This window comes from Narcine bancroftii, chromosome 14, assembly GCF_036971445.1.
Source record: "Narcine bancroftii isolate sNarBan1 chromosome 14, sNarBan1.hap1, whole genome shotgun sequence".
NCBI classification, from domain to species: Eukaryota; Metazoa; Chordata; class Chondrichthyes; order Torpediniformes; family Narcinidae; genus Narcine; species Narcine bancroftii.
Window position 1 is genome coordinate 70,202,177 of NC_091482.1, and position 20,246 is coordinate 70,222,422.

The 20,246-nt window shown below is 41.8% G+C and overlaps 1 protein-coding gene and 1 long non-coding RNA gene across 21 annotated transcripts in view; one reads left to right on the top strand and one right to left on the bottom strand.

The window, feature by feature from the left end:
- LOC138749886 (NT-3 growth factor receptor-like) overlaps window positions 1-19,833 on the top strand; it is an 894,662-nt gene extending 874,829 nt beyond the window's left edge. For 10 of the 18 annotated variants that reach the window (XM_069911895.1, XM_069911896.1, XM_069911899.1 and 7 more), the window contains 2 exons: window positions 17,583-17,825; window positions 18,759-19,833. The gene's annotated coding sequence lies outside the window, so the exon portion shown is untranslated. The remainder of the gene's footprint in view (window positions 1-17,582; window positions 17,826-18,758) is intronic. The other 8 variants (XM_069911893.1, XM_069911887.1, XM_069911902.1 and 5 more) reach the window with 1 other exon arrangement.
- Window positions 1-20,246, bottom strand: part of LOC138749895 (uncharacterized) — a 52,698-nt gene that overhangs the window by 11,141 nt on the left and 21,311 nt on the right. For 2 of the 3 annotated variants that reach the window (XR_011348930.1, XR_011348927.1), the window contains exons 2-6: window positions 19,591-19,797; window positions 17,577-17,821; window positions 13,180-13,251; window positions 11,823-12,021; window positions 655-902 (exon numbers count right to left, since the gene is read on the bottom strand). This is a non-coding gene — a long non-coding RNA (uncharacterized lncRNA). The remainder of the gene's footprint in view (window positions 1-654; window positions 903-11,822; window positions 12,022-13,179; window positions 13,252-17,576; window positions 17,822-19,590; window positions 19,798-20,246) is intronic. The other variant, XR_011348928.1, reaches the window with a different exon arrangement.

Below are 20,246 nucleotides of genomic sequence, written 5' to 3' on the forward strand. Positions count from 1 at the left end.
GGTAGTCAATCTGTGAAATTTATTGCCACAGGCAGTTGTGTTCCAAGGTTACGTCATTGCGTGTATTTAAGACAGAGATTGACAGGTTTTTGATTAGCCAGGGCATCAGAGGTTATGGGGAGAAGGTGGGCAGTTGGGCTGAGTGGGGAAATGGATCAGCTCATGATTAAGTGGGAGGACAGCCTCAGTGGGCTGAATGGCCTATTTCTGCTCCTATGCCTTGTAGTCTTTTAACTGCAAAAGTGTTATGGGCCTTGAGGAGCAAGAGTGGAGGAAAAGATTTCTGTCAGAAACACACCCTCCCCCATCTCCAGTTTAAATTCCATACGGAATATATTAAGGACCAAGAACCAAGAACAGATACCTTCCAATCTATGACGAGGGGAAGGAATGGACCCATTTATCCAATAGCTTGGCCTTATCTTCATCATAGGTCTTTGGATCAGAGCATTCTGTTATCTATCACTTGGTTGAAAGGTCAGATCATTTTGAGTGTAAGATGTAGCCTGTTTTCAAATATATCTTAGTTGTAAGTCAAGAATTAAGGCATGATAGTTAAATCAAAAAAAGGAAGTTAACTGCAAAGAATATAATGAAGCAGAATTTTGTTTGAAGCAGGCAGATAACTAGGAATGAAACATTAATTAAACCTACCTGTCCCGCATCGGACTTGTCAGCCACAATCGAGCCTGCAGCTGACGTGGACATTTACCCCCTCCATAAATCTTCGTCCACGAAGCCAAGCCAAAGAAAAGAAGAATACTCAAAACCAGTAAATTGGGGCCAGTGCTTTGATTAACAGACAGAACAATAATGGTGGGGTTGACAAGGCATTTCATCGTTGAGCCAGAAGACATTTGTCACACAATTAATCTGAAAGTCACATCAAAGAGTAGTTCAGTCTGTGAAAGAGAAAAGAAAGATGATGAGGTAATTTTGGTCTGGAAGTGAAGGGACAGGGTTGATGGTTAGTAAAACATTCTCTGTACTGTGAGGTGGACCAGACGGGGTTTCAAATTTTTTAAAGATCTTTTTTATTTGAGATAATTTTGCTTCTTTTGAACAACTGAGGGCAAAATTTAAATTACCCATTTTTTCAGATAGCTACAAGTCAGACATTTTGTTCATTCCAAGCTTTCTGATTTTCCACAGATTTCAGAAAAAAACATTCTTGATGTTTTTTACTATAAATTTTCTCATCGAACCTCAGTATCAATAATTTATAATAATTTGATGGACTTGAGAACAGTTTTGCTGGTTAAGATCAAGAGTGTTTGGGAGAATGACTTGGATTTGTCATTTCCAGATGAGGACTGTTCTGAATTTGATGAATGAATCCTCCTTCTCTGTACGACATTGTTGTTGCAATTCAAAGTGGTGCAGAGAGCCAATATTTCAAAAGCTAAGCTATCTCATTTTTATTCTGAGATTGATCCACTTTGTGATAAATGTAACATTTTTGAGGTATCGTGCCCTAGTTTAGAAAATTTTGGGCAAAATCACTTTTATGGTTAAATTAGAACCTTTCCCCTTTATTTTGCTATATTTGGTTTTTCTCAAGAAAAAGAAATACTCCTGACTTCATCTGAGAACTAACTCATAGTGTTTACCTCATTGACAGCTAGATATGGGCAATTCTGTGGCTGTCATTTTTGTTCAGTATTTCTTTGTTGAACTAGATATAAATCACATGATAAGTTTGGAATGTATATGATCAATATACCTCAACCTGTCGCAGTTTCCTCTACTTACAAACGTCTTGAACTTAAAGTGTAGACTAAAAGTTTAAAAACCTACCATTTGTAAAGTCCTATGCAGACAATCTATTATATAATAGAGAGTTTCTAAATATACAGTAAAATCCGTTTCTGGAATTCAAGCAATGAGCAACAAGTAAAAAAATCCAGGAAATAGGAAAAAATATGGACGTTTAAAATGAGCAATTAGTTCACCAATCATGCAACATGCAATCCCAAGCAGCCGGAATGTTCACAAATAAACCCAGGACATATGGACACGTTAAGGATTGAAGAGACATGTACCCAGGAATTAAAGTGACTTCAACAATCTATCAGTAGATTTCTTTACCCATGTGCGCCATCTAAGCCTACAGGTGCTAAATTTCACTGCCAAGTCCACACAGAAGTGTCCCACAACAGCTCATCTCGTTCTCATCCTTGCTGAGTAAGACCTAGCCTCTTAATCCTGACTTGAGGACTCTTGATTAAATTGTGAACCCTGGTGATCCTCTTGAATTAATTGAGGCTGGTTGATAGAACTTCAACACGTGGGGTCCAGTCAGACCTGGAGGCTCGAGGAGAAGTTCCAATCTGTCCTTTCAGGTCACTATTTAGAGGTCATTTAATTTGGATGAGATACTAAAATAACGCCTCATCTCGTCTTTTAGACAGATATAACAGATACAATGGCAGCATCCTTAAAAGGGACAACGGAGGTTTTCCTGCTATCTGGCCAATATTTACTTTTCAATAAATAAACTGAAAACAATTTTTTCAAAAGGTTTGCTTCCTGAAAACAAATTAGGGATTATGATGGACAACCTCAAGCTGACCACAAAGATCATTTCAGATTTGCTCTATCACATAGGAAAATGGAGAAACATTAAATGAACTTTTATTGAATTGAGCAGGTTTAATCGCATCATGAGGCGGACACATTGCGTTAGTTCAACTGACTAAAAATGTTTCACTGCTGATTTTCATTTGGACTCAGCATCTGATGCCTCTCGAGTCAGGTTCCAACAATAGTCGGCCAGCAGTGATGGATTCCAGTTGCCCTGATACCGCTTTTCCATGCTCGCAATGTTCTGGTGAAACCTTTCACCGTGTTCGTCACTGACTGCACCCAGATCATTTGGGAAGTCGTCCAAGTGCGAATGCAGAAAATGAATTTTCAATCATGGTTTTGTACGATTGAATTAGATTAAAATATCACAGGAAATCACAAAAATAGGTTACATCTAAAAACAGTGGGTGATTGGAAAATTTTAAGGTGATTTTCATGATCAGCTCAAAATCCATGTGTTCATGAAGCAAACTCTTTGTTGTCCAGTGATATCATTGAAATAGATTGTCCGATCTTATCACATTGCTGTTGTGGGACACTTCTGTGTGCACTTGGCTGGAACATCTCCTACCATGGTGATTTCACAGAGACAGTAATATATTGCTTCTGATATCTTGTGGAATGGGTTTGTTCAGATGGCAATCCATGAGTAATGAGTGCTGCAATTGACCTGGGACTCCTTGGTGTGATGGTTTTATGTTCATATCAATGAACCCTCAATTTTCTCCATGGGTCATTTGTCATTTTAACCTCAATATTTAATTACACTTATTTATCAGTTTAAGCTCAATTGGACAAATTGCATCAAGTTATTTAGAATGACCAAGAAATTTGACTGAATACTTATTTTCTTTGGTTGCTTCATGCCAGATTTTTGATCATTTGGCTATTATAGGAAAGAGAGGAAAGGCAGGTTTTCAGTGGCAAGTTGCAGTGACTTGGAAATCAGATGCACACTTGGGCATGGAATGATGGCATTTAGAAATACAAAGTTGTATACCCTTGGAGAAAATCACATTTAATTTGAGAAACAAATATTCAACTTTTCTAGAAATATGGAACCTGTAGATGAAAATTTTAGGGTTAAATATGTAAGAATGTACTTCCAGCCTCTTAATATCTGTATAACCCTCTTCCCCAAAGTTGTTTAATAGAAACACTGTAAGATCCCAGTGTGTGAGCTAATCCTTCGTGCAATCCAGATTAATGTGATCTTTTCTTATACTTTCTTTCTTTATATTATTATTTTTATAACTATCTATTGCTATTATTAGAATTTTTAGAGTGGGAGGGGGTAAGAGGGAGAGGAGGAGGAGGGCAGGGAAGGGGAGGGGTTAATACATGTCATCACTGTATTTTTAAATTTAATTAAAGTATTGACTGTGTACAATAAACAATTATATGGTAGTAATCTCTGGATTGGTGCCGGTGCCATGCGCTAGTGAGGGTAGAAATAGGAGGATGTGGAGGATGAATGCATGGCTAAAGAGATGGTGCAGGGGGCAAGGAATAAGATTGCTGGATCATTGCGATCTCTTCTGGGGAAGGTCGGACCTGTACAAAAGGGACGGACCCCATTTGAACTGGAGGGGGACCAATGTGCTGGCAAGCAGATTTGCTAGAGCTGTGGGGGAAGGTTTAAACTAGTTTGGCAGGGGGGTGGGGAACAGAGTGTGAGAGCAGAGTCAAGGTAGCATGGCCACCTAGATAGGAATAATAACGAATACAAAGGTAGGATGAAGATTAGGGTAAAAGGTAGAAAAGAAAATATAGGTGAGGGTCATTCTCTGAAATGCATATATTTTAATGCAAGAAGCATAGTGAACAAGGTAGATGAGCTTAGAGCACGGACAGATACTTGGGGTCACGATATTGTGGCAATTAGAGAGACCTGGCTGCAGGAGGGGCAGGACTGGCAACTTAATATTCCAGGATACATTTGTTTTAGATGTGATGGAGCAGGGGGTAAAAAAGGGGGAGGAGTTGCTCTGCTTGTTAAGGAGGACATTACTGCCGTGAGGTGGCAGGATGGTCTGGAGGGATCGTCCAGTGAGGCTGTTTGGGTGGAATTGAGGGGTGAAGGAGGCATGAGGGTGCTAATAGGGGTGTATTACAGACCACCAAATGGGCCAAGAAAATTAGAGGAACAAATTTGTAGAGAGATAATGTATATGTGTGAGAATCATAAGGTAGTGATCATGGGAGATTTTAACTTCCCTCACATTGATTGGGATACCCATACAGTTAGAGGGCTGGATGGGCTAGAGTTCGTTAAATGTGTTCAAGATTGTTTTCTAAATCAATTAGTAGAAGAACTGACTCGGGACAGTGTAAAACTACATCTCCTGTTAGGGAACGAGCTAGGTCAGATATCGGACATTATTGTTGGAGAACAATTTGGGTCTAGTGATCATAACTCTGTTAATTTTAGGGAAGAGCAAGGAGGGGCCTAAAGTTGAGGTTCTGGATTGGAGAAGAGCAAATTTCGAAGGAATAAGATGGGATTTGGGGAGTATTGAGTGGGACAGGATATTTTCAGATAAGGATGTAAATGAAAAATGGAGGATATTCAAAAAAGAAATTTTGAGGGATCCCAGTGAGGATCAAAGGAAAGGCTGGAAGTCATAGGGAGGCTTGGTTTTCGAGGAATATTGGAAATTTGGTTAGGAGAAAAAGGGAGGTGTACAAGAGTATAAAGTGCAAGGAGCTGAGAATTTGAAGGAGGACTACAAGGAGTGCAGAAGGAATCTTAAGAAAGAAATTAGAAAGGCCAAAAAAAGGCACGAAGAGGCGTTGGCAGACAGAATAAAAATAAATCCAAAGGGTTACTATAGGTACATTAAAAGTAAAAGATTAGTGAGGGATAAAATTGGACCCATGTAGATAGCGAGGGTAGGGTGAGTGAGAAGTCAGAGGAAATGGGGGAAATTTTGAATGATTTCTTTGCCTCGGTATTCATTAGGGAAAAAAATATTGAACCAGTTGAAGTAAAGAAAAATAGTGGGGAGGTCATGAAGCATATAAGGATAACCGAGGAGGTAGTGATGGCTGTGTTGAAAAAGATAAAGGTGGGTAAATCTCCGGGACCGGACAAAATATTCCCTAGGACACTCAGGGAGGCTTGTGGACAGATAGTGGGGCCATTAACAGAGATATTTAGGATGTCACTGGCCACGAGGGTAGTGCCAAAGGATTGGAGGGTTGCGCATGTGGTTCCGCTGATTAGGAAAGGGTCCAAATGTAAACCTGGGAATTATAGGCCCGTGAGTCTGAAGTCTGTTGATGGAAAGTGTTCTGAGAGATGCTATTTACAAATATTTGGAGGTACACGGATTGATAGGGAGTAATCAGCATGGTTTTGTCAGGGGTAGATCATGCTTGACAAACCTGATTGAGTTTTTCGAGGGGGTTACAAAAAAGGTTGAGGAAAGGAAAGCTGTGGATGTTGTCTATTTAGACTTTAGTAAACCTTTTGACAAAGTTCCCCACAGGAGGTTAGGAAAAAAGGTAGAGGCATTAGGTATAAATAAGGAGGTAGTGAAATGGATTCAGCAATGGTTGGATGGGAGGTGTCAGAGAATAGTGGTAGAAAATTGTTTGTCCAATTGGAGGCCGGTGACTAGTGGAGTTCCTCAGGGATCGGTCCTGGGTCCACTATTGTTTGTTATATATATTAACGATCTGGAAATAGCGGTGGAGAATTGGATAAGCAAGTTTGCGTATGATACAAAGATTGGTGGTGTTGTGGACAGTGAGGAAGATTACCGTAGATTAAAAGGTGATTTAGGAAGGCTGGAGGTGTGGGCTGAGAAATGGCTGATGGAATTTAATACAGATAAGTGTGAGGTGTTACATTTTGGAAAGGCAAATCTAAATAGGTCATATGCATTAAACGGTAGGCTATTGAGATGTTGAGAGCAACAAAGGGATTTAGGAGTTATGGTAAATAGTACCCTCAAGGCTGATACTCAGGTAGATGGTGTGGTGAAGAAGGCATTTGGAATGTTGGCCTTCATAAATCGGAGTTTTGAATTCAAGAGTAGGGAGGTTATGATGAAATGGTACAAGGTATTGGTGAGGCCAAATTTGGAGTACAGTGTACAGTTTTGGTCACCAAATTATAGGAAAGATATAAACAAAATAGAGAGAGTGCAGAGAAGGTTCACGAGAATGTTGACAGGATTTCAAGGTTTGAGTTACAGGGAAAGGTTGTGCAGACTAGGGCTTTTTTCTCTGGAGCGTAGAAGATTGAGGGGGGACTTGATAGAGGTGTTTAAGATTTTAAAAGGGACAGACAGAGTAAATTTGGATAGGCTTTTTCAATTAAGAGTGGGGGAGATTCAAACAAGAGGACATGGTTTAAGATTGAAGGGGGAAAAATTATAAGGGGAACTTGAGGGGAAATTTCTTTACGCAAAGGGTGGTAGGGATGAGGAATGAGCTTCCGGCAGACGTGGTCGAGGCGGGATCATTGGTTACATTTAAGGAAAGACTGGATAGTTACATGGATAGGAGAGGACTGGAGGGGTATGGACTGGGTGCTGGTCAGTGGGACTAGGAGGGTGGGGATTTGTTACGGCATGGACTAGTAGGGCCGAACTGGCCTGTTCTGTGCTGTAAGTGGTTATATGGTTATGTGGATGGAAAATGTTAAAATATTCAAAAAGAAAGGCAAAGGCAGGTTTTTGGAGTTATGTCAAAAGTTATGTATGATTGGACTGAATGGAGGAATAGAGTGAAGGGGTAAAATGACCTGTCCAATGAACGACCAGTTACAGATCCCTAGCACACCACTCCACACGGTTTAAAGAGTCAATCTGCCTGATCCTGACTTACATCAGGCTCTTCACAAAGTTCAGTGTATCTTTAAATAGAAGCAATCACAGGGGGTTGCAGCTTCACTGTAAAGGTCAGGTGTAATCTGCGCTCGTATAGATTTGTTTCATTAGGCAGCCCCCACACTGAGAGTGAATGAGAAACAGGAAGCACGGGGCACAAGTACAATTTCAAGCAGGAGAAAATGATACATCATCCACAGAGATGGAATAGTTCGTTTTGAAAGAAAAGGACAATTTTGCTGCAAGCCACTGATTCTTGTTGCCATCACTGAAGCCACAGCCCTTTTCTGACTTCTGTTAGACTGATAGATTATGTTGAACTGAAAAAGAGACTTAAAGGTCATTTCAACTATTTACTCGCACACCATGGCCAATCCTAAACAATGGCCATTTGAAATGATGTGGGGTCTATATATATATATATATATATATATATGTACAACCATATATAGAATAAGAACATTCCTGAACTGATAAAGGTGGGGAGATCTTGCTCCTCAAACATATCAACTGAAATTATAGGTAAAAACATGAAATACTCAACGTTTAAGTCAGAATCTGTAGTGGATATGAAACTTGGACCATATCTCTCTCCACAAAGATGCTGCCTGGCTTGCTGAGTATTTCTACAATACGGTAAAATCTCCTGGTATCCAGCACCTATGGGGTTTGGTAGATGCCGCAGCAGTGATTTTTCTGGTTGCTTGAGACTGCAGGTTGCATGGTTGGCGAACTAACCGCTAGGATGCGCCAATTTTGTATTTTATACCTATTTATTTTCTGTGATTCTTTTTTACAGGTTGCTTGAGGCGGACAGTTGCCTGAATTTCAGATAACAGGGATTCTTTTAGGTTTTAAGGTCATAGAGTCAGGGTGATACAGCATGGAAAGGGTCCCTTTGGCTCAATTCATATATCACAACCCAGTTGTCTATCTGAGGCCATCCCATTTGAATCCATTTGACATGCTCTGCTGCTGTCAGGGAAGAGGTCTAGGTTCCACACGACTCCCAGCCACAGGTTCAGGAACAGCTGCTCCCCCTCCACCATCAGAATCCTCAACGACAAACTCCATCAGGGACTCACTTGTCCCTTTTATTGATTGTCGGTTGTTTACACTTTGTTTACATTCTCTCTTTTGTGTCCACATCTTTTCTTGAGTTGATTTTTTTGTCCCACCAATGAGTATAAATTCTGCCTGGCCCGCAGGAAAAAAGGAATCTCTAGGTTGTGACAAGAGATTCTGACAAGAAATCTGAACTTTGAACTTTGACACAACCTTACCTTTCCTTGTAACTGTATCATTGTCTTTTAAACCTTGTCATTGCATCCACCTCCATAGCCTCTCTGACAGCTTGTTTCACACACTCACCACCCTTCTGTGTCAACAAGTTGCCCATAAGGTCCCTTTGAAATTTTCTCTCTCTTACCTTAAAGCTGGGCGCTCTAGTTCAGAATCCCCTACCCTGTTCGTTGCTATTTTCCCGTACTGTATATCGACACAAAGGAAGATTTATTCAATAGTATGATTCCTTTAAGGAAAGCCCAGTAGATTGTACAGCTAAATTACCGTGACTGATTTTTATTAAAACAGAGATGACAGCAAACTTAAAATAATCCAGATTGTTTTGCAGGAATAAACAAGGAAAGTACATTTATTGTCTAAATCGAATAAGGATGTTCAGCATTTGAAAGGTTCATCTATGATAAAGAAAACACAGAAATGCTGGAGCAACTCAGCAGGTAACACAGCGCCCATCATAGGTAAAGCTAAATTACCAATGTTTCAGGCCTGAGACTTTCCTCAAGGCATGAGCAAAATTCAGGCAAGCACAGGAATAAAAGGCTGGGGCATGAAGGAAAACAAGGCAGGGGGAAGAACACAGGCCTCCTATTGTGTGATGCATTATCCCCTCTCCTCCACTCTTCACCTTCTGCAGGGACCGTTTCCTCCATGATTCCCCTGTCCACTTCTCCCTTCCCACCAAGTACCCACTTGGTATTCCCCCTGTGCCCACAAGAAATGCTCCACTTGTGCTCAGACCTCCTCCCTAACCAAGCAGTCCTTCCAAGTGAAGCGACATTTCACCTGTGAATCTGGGAGGGTTATCCAGTGCATCCACTGCTCCCACTATGGTCTTCTCTACAGTGGAGAGATTAATGTTGACTGGGAAATTGCTTCATCGAGCACCTTCACTCTGTCAACTGCCTTAGCGTGGATCTCCCAGTGGTCACCATTTCAACTCCCCATCTCTATCTCTAGCTGACATGTCTGTCCATGGTCTCATGCACTGCCAGACTGAGACCACCCGCAAACTGGAGGAACAACACCTTATTGTCCGTCTGGGCCCCCTCAACCAGATGGCGTTAACATTGACTTCTCTGATTTCCATCTCTCCTTCCCCATTTCTCTAACCCTCTCTCACCCTTTCCCTCTTTTCCAGTTCTGCATTCACAGCCACACCCCTACCCCAATCCATTCTCACTCTTCCTCTCCATGTCCAGTTATAGCCTTTTGCCTGTTTACTTCTCTCCCACCCTTTTTATTCATGCGCCTTGAGGGAGGCCTCAGGCTCGAAATGTTGGGTGCCTCGGTTGGCGTATGGGTGAGCACAAGATTGTTACAGCACCAGCGATTGGGACAGGGGTTCAAATCTCACACTGTCCCTAAGGAGTTGGTACGTTCTCCCTGTGTCTGCATGGGTTTTCGCCTGGGGCTCCAGTTTCCTCCCACCCTTCCAAATGTACTGGGGGTTGGAGGTTAATTGAGTGTAATTGGGCGGCACGGACTTGGGGACTGTTACCGTGCTGTAAATTTATATCTTTGCCTCCTATGGATGCTGCGTGACGTTGAGTCTGCAGACTTCCACGTTTCACAGCAGTGGTCAAGGAAAGACACAAAATGGTCAGTGAGAAGATTGAAGAATTAACAATAATGGTTTACAGTTGAAGATAAGTTACAACAACCTTTAGGGAACTCCAGGCCACACGAAGTTCTGGAGGTTTTGGAATGCTCATTGGGACAGTATGTGAAAGTGCTGGAGAAACTTAGCAGGTCACGCAGCATCCATAGAATGCAAAAGGCTGTCAACGTTTCAGGGCCCGAGTCCTTTGTCAGGAATGTCAAAGATCAGGTAGACAACAGGGTTGGAGAACTCAGTAGGTTGCACTTTATACAGGAGAAGTAAAGAAGCAAACCAGCATTTCAGGGTCAAGCAAAATGTAGGCAGGCACCTGAACAAAGTGGTGGGGGAGGGGGCAGGGGAGGATGAACACAGTCCCAGAAGCATGAAGAAATAGGTGGATAAGGGAGGGAGGGCACAGAAGGTTGAGGGAGGGGGGGGGGAAGGAAGAGGGAAGAGCACAGTCTCCATGAGTGGGCCAATTTTCTTTGAAAGCTGCCTATGGTCTTCTTACACCAATCCAACTGGCACTTGGTGTTTTGGGTCAAACACATCCTCCAAAAGACACATGAGACAATGCATAAATCCTCTAGTAATATTTCATTCATAGACCACCTTAATTATTCCTTCATTTACTGGAATGCAGTAACGTCCACTTCTCCGGCTTCTGTTCATCCCCAACCCCCCATCTCCTTCCCCCCACCCCCCCACTCTCTCTCTCTCTTTCTTCCATTTTCTCTGTCTGCTTTCATGGAGCCAAAATAAATTCTCACCTCTCCTCTTATCATCCCCAATGAACACCTTGTGTTGGTTGGGACTTCCCCCCCCCCCCCCCACCAGGGTCAGGCTTCCATATTTCTCTAACACTTGCCTTCTGCTTACACCTTGAAGAAGGGCTCAGGCCGTTGGTGATGTATCTTTACCTCCTATGGACACTGTGAGACTGGGTGAGTCCCTCCACCATTTCTGTGTGCCTTTACTTCCCATGGCCATGGGGTTTGTAAAGGAGGGTCTATGGATGAAAATGAATACCAAAGGCAGCAGTAGAAACAAACAGCACATAAAATATACCTGAGTATATCCAACAATTTTGTGTTTTATTTCAAATTTCCAGAACCTACAAAGTTTTCCTCTCAGATGTTTTCCACTCTCAGGGTCTCGTTCCGAATGAGTTGGAATCTTGTTCTGGCTTTAGTTAAAATAAGGCTCACACAGATCAATTTAAATCTAGTTTATATGTAAAACACACAAACCATGTGCTTCTGAATGTCTACCCTATAAATGACTGATTTCAAATACATTTATTTGGTGAAAGGTTTGAAGTGCATATTAATATTTTTAAAAATAATTTGTTGCTCATCATTGCCAAGAGGAACCGCACTTTCCTCCAAACAGGGAATGATCATTTTCAAATCTCTCCAGAATCAAGCAATTCCAGGGTCGCTGACTTTCTGAAAATTGTAATTTTGTGTATGTTAAATAAAAGAATCACCCACCTGGAACATTAACTTTGTCTTGCTCTCCTGTCCTGCTGTGAGTATCTCCAGGGTTCTCACTTTTTAAATCACAGATACTATTGATTTGCAATTGCCATATTGCATTAAACGTTTGGCATTTCATTGAGATCATTCACAAAATATTGGGAACTTGAAGTCTGTCATTATCTCCTGCCATCATGGATACGATGATGATTTGCTATAAAATAAAGCAAAGTTAAATCAATGCCACATGATTGACATGAGGTTTTAATGCAGGAGATTTTATCGACAATGAAAAAGATAGAAAAGTTTTTGAGCCAGATTCACCCGGCTGAGAAACAGCATTTTCTCACAGGCAGTGAGTCTGCTATATGTCCTGCTAAACTGCTAAAACGACTCCCCATGACTTTACTCTCTATTGGACTGTGGAGTATTAGAGTTTCAATGTACATACTTAGCAATGTGCCTGTTAAGCAATGAGTCAAGTCCAGTTTATTGTATCTGATTGCACAAGCACAACCCGACAAAACAACGTTCTCCAGTCCTTGATGCAAAACACGCAGACACACATAAAGATAAACAATACATATGCAGGACAAGTATTTCATCCATCCAAATAAATAAATAAATATCGTTTTGCAAAAATGAGAGTTCTGGGATGGTTTAGTGTGAGCAGGTCCTTTGGTCGTTCTGCATTCTCACTGCCCGTGGGGAGATGCCGTTCCTCAGCCTGGTGGGGCTGGCTCTGATCCTCCTGTATCTCTTCCCTAATAGGAGCAGCTGAAAGATACTGTGAGGGGGGTGAAGGGGTCTTTAATGATTTTGCACACCCTTTTCAGATAAAGATCCTGTGAATGGTGGGGGAAACCCCAGTGATCCTTTCTTCCACTCTTATGGCCCTGTGGATTAACCACTGATCCATCTTTCTGCAGCACTCGTACCCCACTGAGATGCAGCTGGCCAGGACCCTCTCGATAGAACTCCTCTAGAAGGTTGACATAATGGTGGCCGGTAGCCTTGCACAATCTTGATCTTTATAAATGAAAATATTGATGTGATCACTTTGAAGGTGTACTTTGTGGATGACAACTAAATGTACAGGGGGTGACTGCACCAGCCCGAGAGTTGGACCCTTCTTTATCTCCCAGTGATGCTGGTTGCCCCACCGAGGTCCTCCCTGTTCATTCAGTCAAAATCCATTGAATCATTGGAAATGATTGGATATGCACACACTTTTGTACATTAATTACTTGCTATATTGAGCCACAAATATATTGTTGACATTGTTACAGCATCCAATTTCCATGGTTAGGATTTCACCAGGGAATCCATGCAAACATTGCAAAACAAGGCCGTAGAGAAGCGATTCACTTACCGCTGCCCCCCTCTCACCTTCCGGGTCCTTTATTCGATCCTGACTTTGGCGATTGCTGTTTATTCCACTAAACTGAAATTCACAGAAACAAAGAGGGAATTGAATAAGAGGTCAAGAGAATAGAGAGGAAACAGGATGGGTAAATGGGAAGAACATCGCAATGGAATTGTCCAAAGTAGGATGTCACAAGACAAAATCATCAGCCAAAAGACTCCTCTTCTAGGAGTCGACATTTAATTAGCTGACAGCAAAAGAAGAGTCACTTTGGTTCCCATACAGGGAACGTTGTTGCCTCTCGGGGGATACAGAAACCCTTTCCACCTCAGTATCAACACATCCTCTTGAGGTGGACCTAAATGGTCAATTATTTCATCTTGACATCTTTTACGTTCAGATTATTGTCTGCCCTCCATACTGACATGACTGCATCCTTTCAACCCTTGATTCCTGGGGCTTTGCTCAATTGAACCCTTTGGCCATTCCTCAAGAACTCATTTAAAGTATATTGCTCTCCAGACCCGACAGCAAAATGTTTAGTTAAACATCCTGTGCTTCCACATCACTAATCTGCATTGCCCTGTGTGCTGATCAAAGCTCACACAAGAAAGATCTTCCAATTCATTCTTGCATCATATGGCTCATCACATTCAGGTGATTGATGTCTTGTATTTTGCATGAAAATGTAATTTTGAGCTTTCCCAGCCAACATTGCTGATCTCCGATAGCATGCCGAAAATATTGTTCAAAGCCTCATCCTCATGCAACGAGGGCAAGACTTCCTTTTGTAACAAAAACAAGCTGCTAGAAGTGGGTCAGGCAGCACCCATGGAGTTGATGTCTCGGGTTTAGTTGTAGACATACAGTATGGTGAGAGGTTCTTTCAGCCCATGAGCACGTGGCGCCCAATTACACCCAATTAGCCAACAACAATGAATCTCCTTGGAGGGATGGAGGACGAGAGGTGGACCTGATAGAGGTGTATAGGATGATGAGAGACATTGATCGTGTGGATAGTCGGAGGCTTTTTCCCAGGGCTGAAAGGGTGGCCACAAGAGGACGCGGGTTTAAGGTGCTGGGGAGTCAGTGCAGAGGAGATGTCAGGGGTACTTTTTTTACAGAGAGTGGTGGGTCCATGGAATGGGCTGCCGGTAACCATGATGGAGGTGGATACGATAGGGTCTTTTAAAAGACTTTTGGATAAGTACATGGAGGTTAGAAAAATAGAGGGCTATGGGGAAGCCTAGTAATTTCTACGGTAGGGACATGTTTGGCATAACTCTGTGCGCCGAAGGGCCTGTATTGTGCTATAAGGTTTCTGTTTCTAACTCCAGCATGTTTTTCTTTGCAAAGGTGAGAAAAAAACCAGAGTGCCTGGAAGAAGTCCAGACAGACACGGGGAGAACGTACAGACAGCACTGCATTTGAGCCTCCATTGCTGGTTCTGTTACAGCATTGCTCTAACCACTACACTGGATTGAGACCTTTCACAAATGCTGCCAGACCCTTTGAGTTTCTTCGGCAGTCTGTTTTTTCCCCCAGATTCCAGAGACTGAAGTCTCTCATGTCTTGTCTTTTCATGATAATGTTAATTACCAAGGAGATGCTGAAATCTGGAGCAAAAAACATTCTGCAAGAGGTGCTTAGAATCGCTAACGTCTTGGGTCAGAACCTTTCATCAAGATTGGTTAATGGCAGGTTCATCATTTTCAGTTACAAAGCATTACCCATCTTTTTAAATCATTTGATAAGAACTCTCTGAAGCAATGCCATTATCACTCCAGATGGATTAATAAATAATTCATACCCAGTGTACATGGGCTTAAGACTGAGAAAAACAATTTCATGCAATCTAAGGAGTTAATATGTTATTTCCAGACTACCAAAATGCATTGATTTCAGATTTCATGTCAGAGTACATATATGACATCACGTATAACCCTGAGATTGTTTTTCCTGCCGGTCAGGCAAAATGACCACTAATTAGTGCAAAAAATAAACTGTACGTAGCATAAACATGTAAACAAAGAACTGTGAACAGATAACAAATGTAAACAAACTGAATGTACAATACAGAGAGAATAAAAAGAAAATCAATACCTGTAAAGTGTACAAGTAAGAGTCCTTAAACAAGTCCCTGAATACGTTTGTTGTTGTGGAGGGGAGCAGCTGTCCCTGAACCTGGTGGTGCGAGTCTTGCGGCCCCTGCACCTCTTCCCTGATGGAAGAGAACGGCGCATGTGCTGGGTGATGTGGGTCTTTGATGATTGCAGCTGCCCTCCGACAGCAACAGATATCATCAAAGATAAACTGATTCCTCTCAGTTGTCTTCACCACCAAAAATATAAAAAGAGATAATTTCATCAGAGCAGCATGGTTGGTGTAGCAGTTAGCGTAATGCTGTTAGACGCCAGCAACAAGGGTTCTAATCTGGCGCTGTCTGTAAGGAGTTTGTACTCCCCGTGTCTGTGAGGGTTTTCTCTGGGTGCTCTGGTTTCATCCCACTGTTCATAACGTACCAGGGTTGTAGGCGAATTGGGCTTCACGGGCATGTGGGCCAAAAGAGCCTGTTACCGTGCTTTATGTCTAAATATAATTTTTTTTTTAAAGTTCTATCCAATGAACTTCTTACTTGTTGTAAATGAGGCAATCTTTCAAATTACAGGTTTGCCAGAGAGCTGTACTAATAATGTTAAGGGATTTAAGTGGGAAGAATTTGTACTGTGGGTTGAGGAAAGTTTTCTCACATAATATGTAGATGGCCCCAGTAAAGAGGGGCAGTAAGTGGACTCCTCTCAGAAGTGAGGTGACAGAGAAGGATTCACTTTGGAGCCTGCGAACATAATTCTACTAGTTTTAGAATGGTCATAGAGAAAGATCAGACAGGTCCACAAGTTAAATGTTAAATCGGAGGAGGGCTCATTTTGATGGCATCAGACCAGAATTTGGAGTAAAAGGACATCTGGGAAGTGAGGCCCTTTTGAAAGTGAAGGGTAAGGTTGACAGAATTAGGAAGCATGATGCATCTGCTTGGAGGTGAGGTTACTTTACATGAAACTAACAGCAGTCATTAACAGCATTGTGAGGATACAATGCGGGAAACTCAATGCATCAGGCAGCATCTTTGGAAAGAGAAGCAGTTGTCATTTCAGGTCTGAGACCTTTAGCCAGATAAAGAGAAAATAGTTAGTCCAATAAGGAAAGAATTACCAGAAGCTGAGAGGAGAAATAGGCCATTCGGCCCATTGAGTCTGCTCCCTCATTCTCCTGAACAAGCTAAAGCTATTTATACAGCATTTGTGTTCATTGGAATGCAATAGGTAAGCTGACTGTAAAACCTACCCTGTGACAGCCGCCAGTTTAATGATCAGCTAACAGGCTCCTTGTAACCCCAATGAACTGGTGTGTCAGCACATGTAAACAAGGAAGTAATATATTCCAAGTGCATGTGTAAAGTCAAGGAGGAAAAGTCTTATGAGAACGTGGCCAGACATTTATCCCTCTTCACTCTGGGAATTTTGTTGTTCTAGATTGATGTTGTACATTGTGTTCACCACCAGAGTCTCTGAAACGAGCACCAGGAAATTAATGGAAGGTCTATAAAAAGATTTTACAGGACACTGGCTACTGATATCATATGGTCCATGACTCCTGCTCGTGATTTAAAGGTGCTAAGGGACAGATGGATTTGAAACTGCTGGCTTGCTCTTTTCCCCAGGGGATGAATGCAGTCTTGCTTCTGTTTTAATTGTGTCCAATATTGTTCAGAAAACAGCAGTGCTATTCCCCAGCAGAAATAATATGCAAACAAACAGTCTGATTATGATAAACTGACAGTTTAGTGTCAGCACACCAGCTGTCACCCACATCCTCTCCACATGCCACCTTTTACATCAGTACAATTGCCGAATGCCCTAACTTGTACCAGTTATTTACAGGGTAGAATAAACATTGAATTTCAAAGGGCAGCAGACTCACGTCAAGATTCAAGATTCCTTTCATTGTCATGTCACCATAAAAAAAATTCAACCCACATGAAATTTGTTAACTTCTGCCTGATGAAGAGTGGCCATGAGCTCAATATGAGATAGAGAAGCAAATGAGAGTCCCTTCAGAGACGCTGAGTAATTTCAAATGATATGGGGCTCGTTCTTGGACAACTACCATAATCTTAAAATTTCATGTGAATCTGGAATCTTGGCATTGTCCCTCTCTATGACTGGGCCACCTAGATTTATGAACCTTGCTGAGGGGAAGGGGTTTTGAAATGTCTTTCTTTTGTTCTTTATTTGCTTCTCTTTTGTTATGTTTCAGCCTGTGCTTTTGAACTTGTGATCATTATTGTAATTCCTTTCTGATCTTGTAGCACATTAAAATATCGGTAAAAATATTTTATTCACCTCCAGCGTTCCTGCAGCAGCCTCTCAGACCCCTGTTCAATCCACTGGCAAACCATGTGATGAAGAAACTTTCAGTGCCCTTCAGGAGATCTTCTTGCCCTCAGCACCCGGTTTCAATACCCGATTCCGATCAGCCAGTCTCCATCAGCCTGCACACTGCCACAATATTCATTTCCTGATTCTTCACCATGTGTTTGAAATAACTATTGGCAAGTAATCGAATGAAGCCACCAGCAGCCGTCTACCTATGTGAGTCGTCAACCAAACGTTATTAAAAGATTTACATTTTAAATGTTTTAAATTTTTGTAAATTTAGATATAGAGCCCGTGCTGCTCCAATTACACCCAGTGACCTACAACTCCGGTACATTTTGGAGGGTGGGAGGACACCAGAACCCCCAGGAAAATCCATCACAGACATGGGGAGAATGTCCAATCTCCTTACAGACAGTGCGGGATTTGAACCCGGGTCTTAATCTCTGGCGCTGTAACAACATTGCACTAACCACTACACTGTAAGCAAAATTACTGCTGCGATTGTACTTTGAACACCTACGGAGCTGCAGATAAAATATTTGATGAGAATTTCCCATTCTTTCAGTAAATGCTATAAAGGCAGGATCCAGATTCAGTTTACTTGCTGTACTGGTTTCTTCAATACACTGTATTCAGAACTATCTGTCAAACACAAGACTGTTTGAAAAACAAAAGGATGGAGGTTTGGATTATAAAATCATAAACAGATCAAAACCAGAAAGCTATGGGTCAGATTCATGAAATGACCAGCATGAGACCATTATTCCTTGACTTGCATTGGAATGCAATTCCACATCCACTGTGTTTATTGTCAAAGTGCCTTCAAAGAGACATCGTCCCTGAAGAATACAGTGGGATAGCAACTGACGGGGAAACAGAGGGTAGGGATAAGATTAGCAGATTCACAAATACTGGGAGGTCGTGCTCAACAAAGATCAAAGTCGTGCCTCAACATTTATTTCAAGAAGTTATTACCAGACATTATCAATCCAAATACAAAATTTACAGTTGACACCAATTTGAAGGGATTGATTTATAAGGTTAAAAAATGCAACAAAATCTTTTATCGTCGTTCTTTATCATTTACAATATGATTATGATTCTTTAATTGAATTTTTAATATAATTGAATTTAATTTTAATTTAGACATCCAGCTCAAGAACAGGCCTTTCCATCCCAAAGGTCCGTGCCACCAAAGTACCCCAATTAGCCTACAGAACCCCGTATGTTTTGAAGGATGGGAGGAACTGGAACACCCAGAGGAAACCCACGCAGACACAGGCAGAACGAACAAACTCCTTATACACAGCGACAGATCAAACCTGGTTCACTGGCACACTGTGATAGCTGCTACCTGACTGTACCACCCATTCGTTGTTGGGATGTGAATTATTTCTGCCAGTTGGTTCACCTGTGATTCAGTGAGCTTTCTGACAGAGCCTTTTTGACTTGAAACATTAACTCTGTTTCTCTTTCCACAATGGTTGCCTGACCTGACAAATGTTTCCAGCAAGTTCTGTTTTCACCATTTTCTGTTTCTATCTGAGTTCCAGGATCTGTAGTTTTGCCCCTTTTTAGTGGGTTGACTCATCCCAGACATTGAATAGACTCAATAGGCTGATTGGCCAATTTCTTCTCCTGTATCTTGTAATTCCCTGGCGATCAACATGGCCGCCAACTCCAGTCCTGGCCCCGGCCGCTGACTCACTGGAGCTCCTGACACTTTGACCACCAACTTCAGCGTTGAACCAATCTGCCTGTAGATGATCCTGTAGGTACAGGAGATCCCGATGCTGATACCGCTGACTCTCACCTGTCCCCCAGCTGGCCTCAGGCCGGAGCTTCCTGGAAGCCCAAGGTTCCAGCTCTGATCCCAGCCCAGTAGCATCAGCATAATATTTGTACAGTATCAGCGGCTAAAACAACAACAAAGAACAAGGGAATGTTTTTCAATCAAGAAATAACATTTAATTCTTACCTTGAATACAAGATCTCCATTTGATTGAAAATGGTGATAACAGCGCGTCAGAGTCCCACTTGCATACGGCAGGTAAAAAAATTAACATTTTCCAACTTGTGACGTCACATTGCCGCTGAGAGTTTCCCGGCTAACTGGTAATTTCAGTAAAATGGCTTTTGGATAATCGGAAACGAAATGTATCACCTGTTGTATGGGTTGACTTGCCTAAATAACACACAAAATACTGGCTTTTACTGTACCTCCATACCTGTGACAATAAACCATTCAATTATTGACTTTGCCTTAACTGTTGGAGCACCTTGTTAAAGCATTGTCGACTCAATCTGTACGATACTCTCTCTGCACCCACAAATGTACAGGCAATCACTGTTACAACTCTGTCTTCAAATCCCCCATAGTTGTCGGCCAGGTTTCAAATGATAATGAGACAGAAGCCGAAAGAAAATACACATCATTTCATGCCAAGATTAACAAGTTCTCTCTCAACAGCAGTAAGACAACGGAGATGATCACTGAAACATTTTCAATGATGACGTTGATTCAGAAAACATACCAATAGCTCACCCCTCATGTCCTAAAATAACAATCAATCGCACACTTGCTAGAAGCATCACAACATGGTCAAGGAATTGCTTCAAATCAAAGGAAACGAC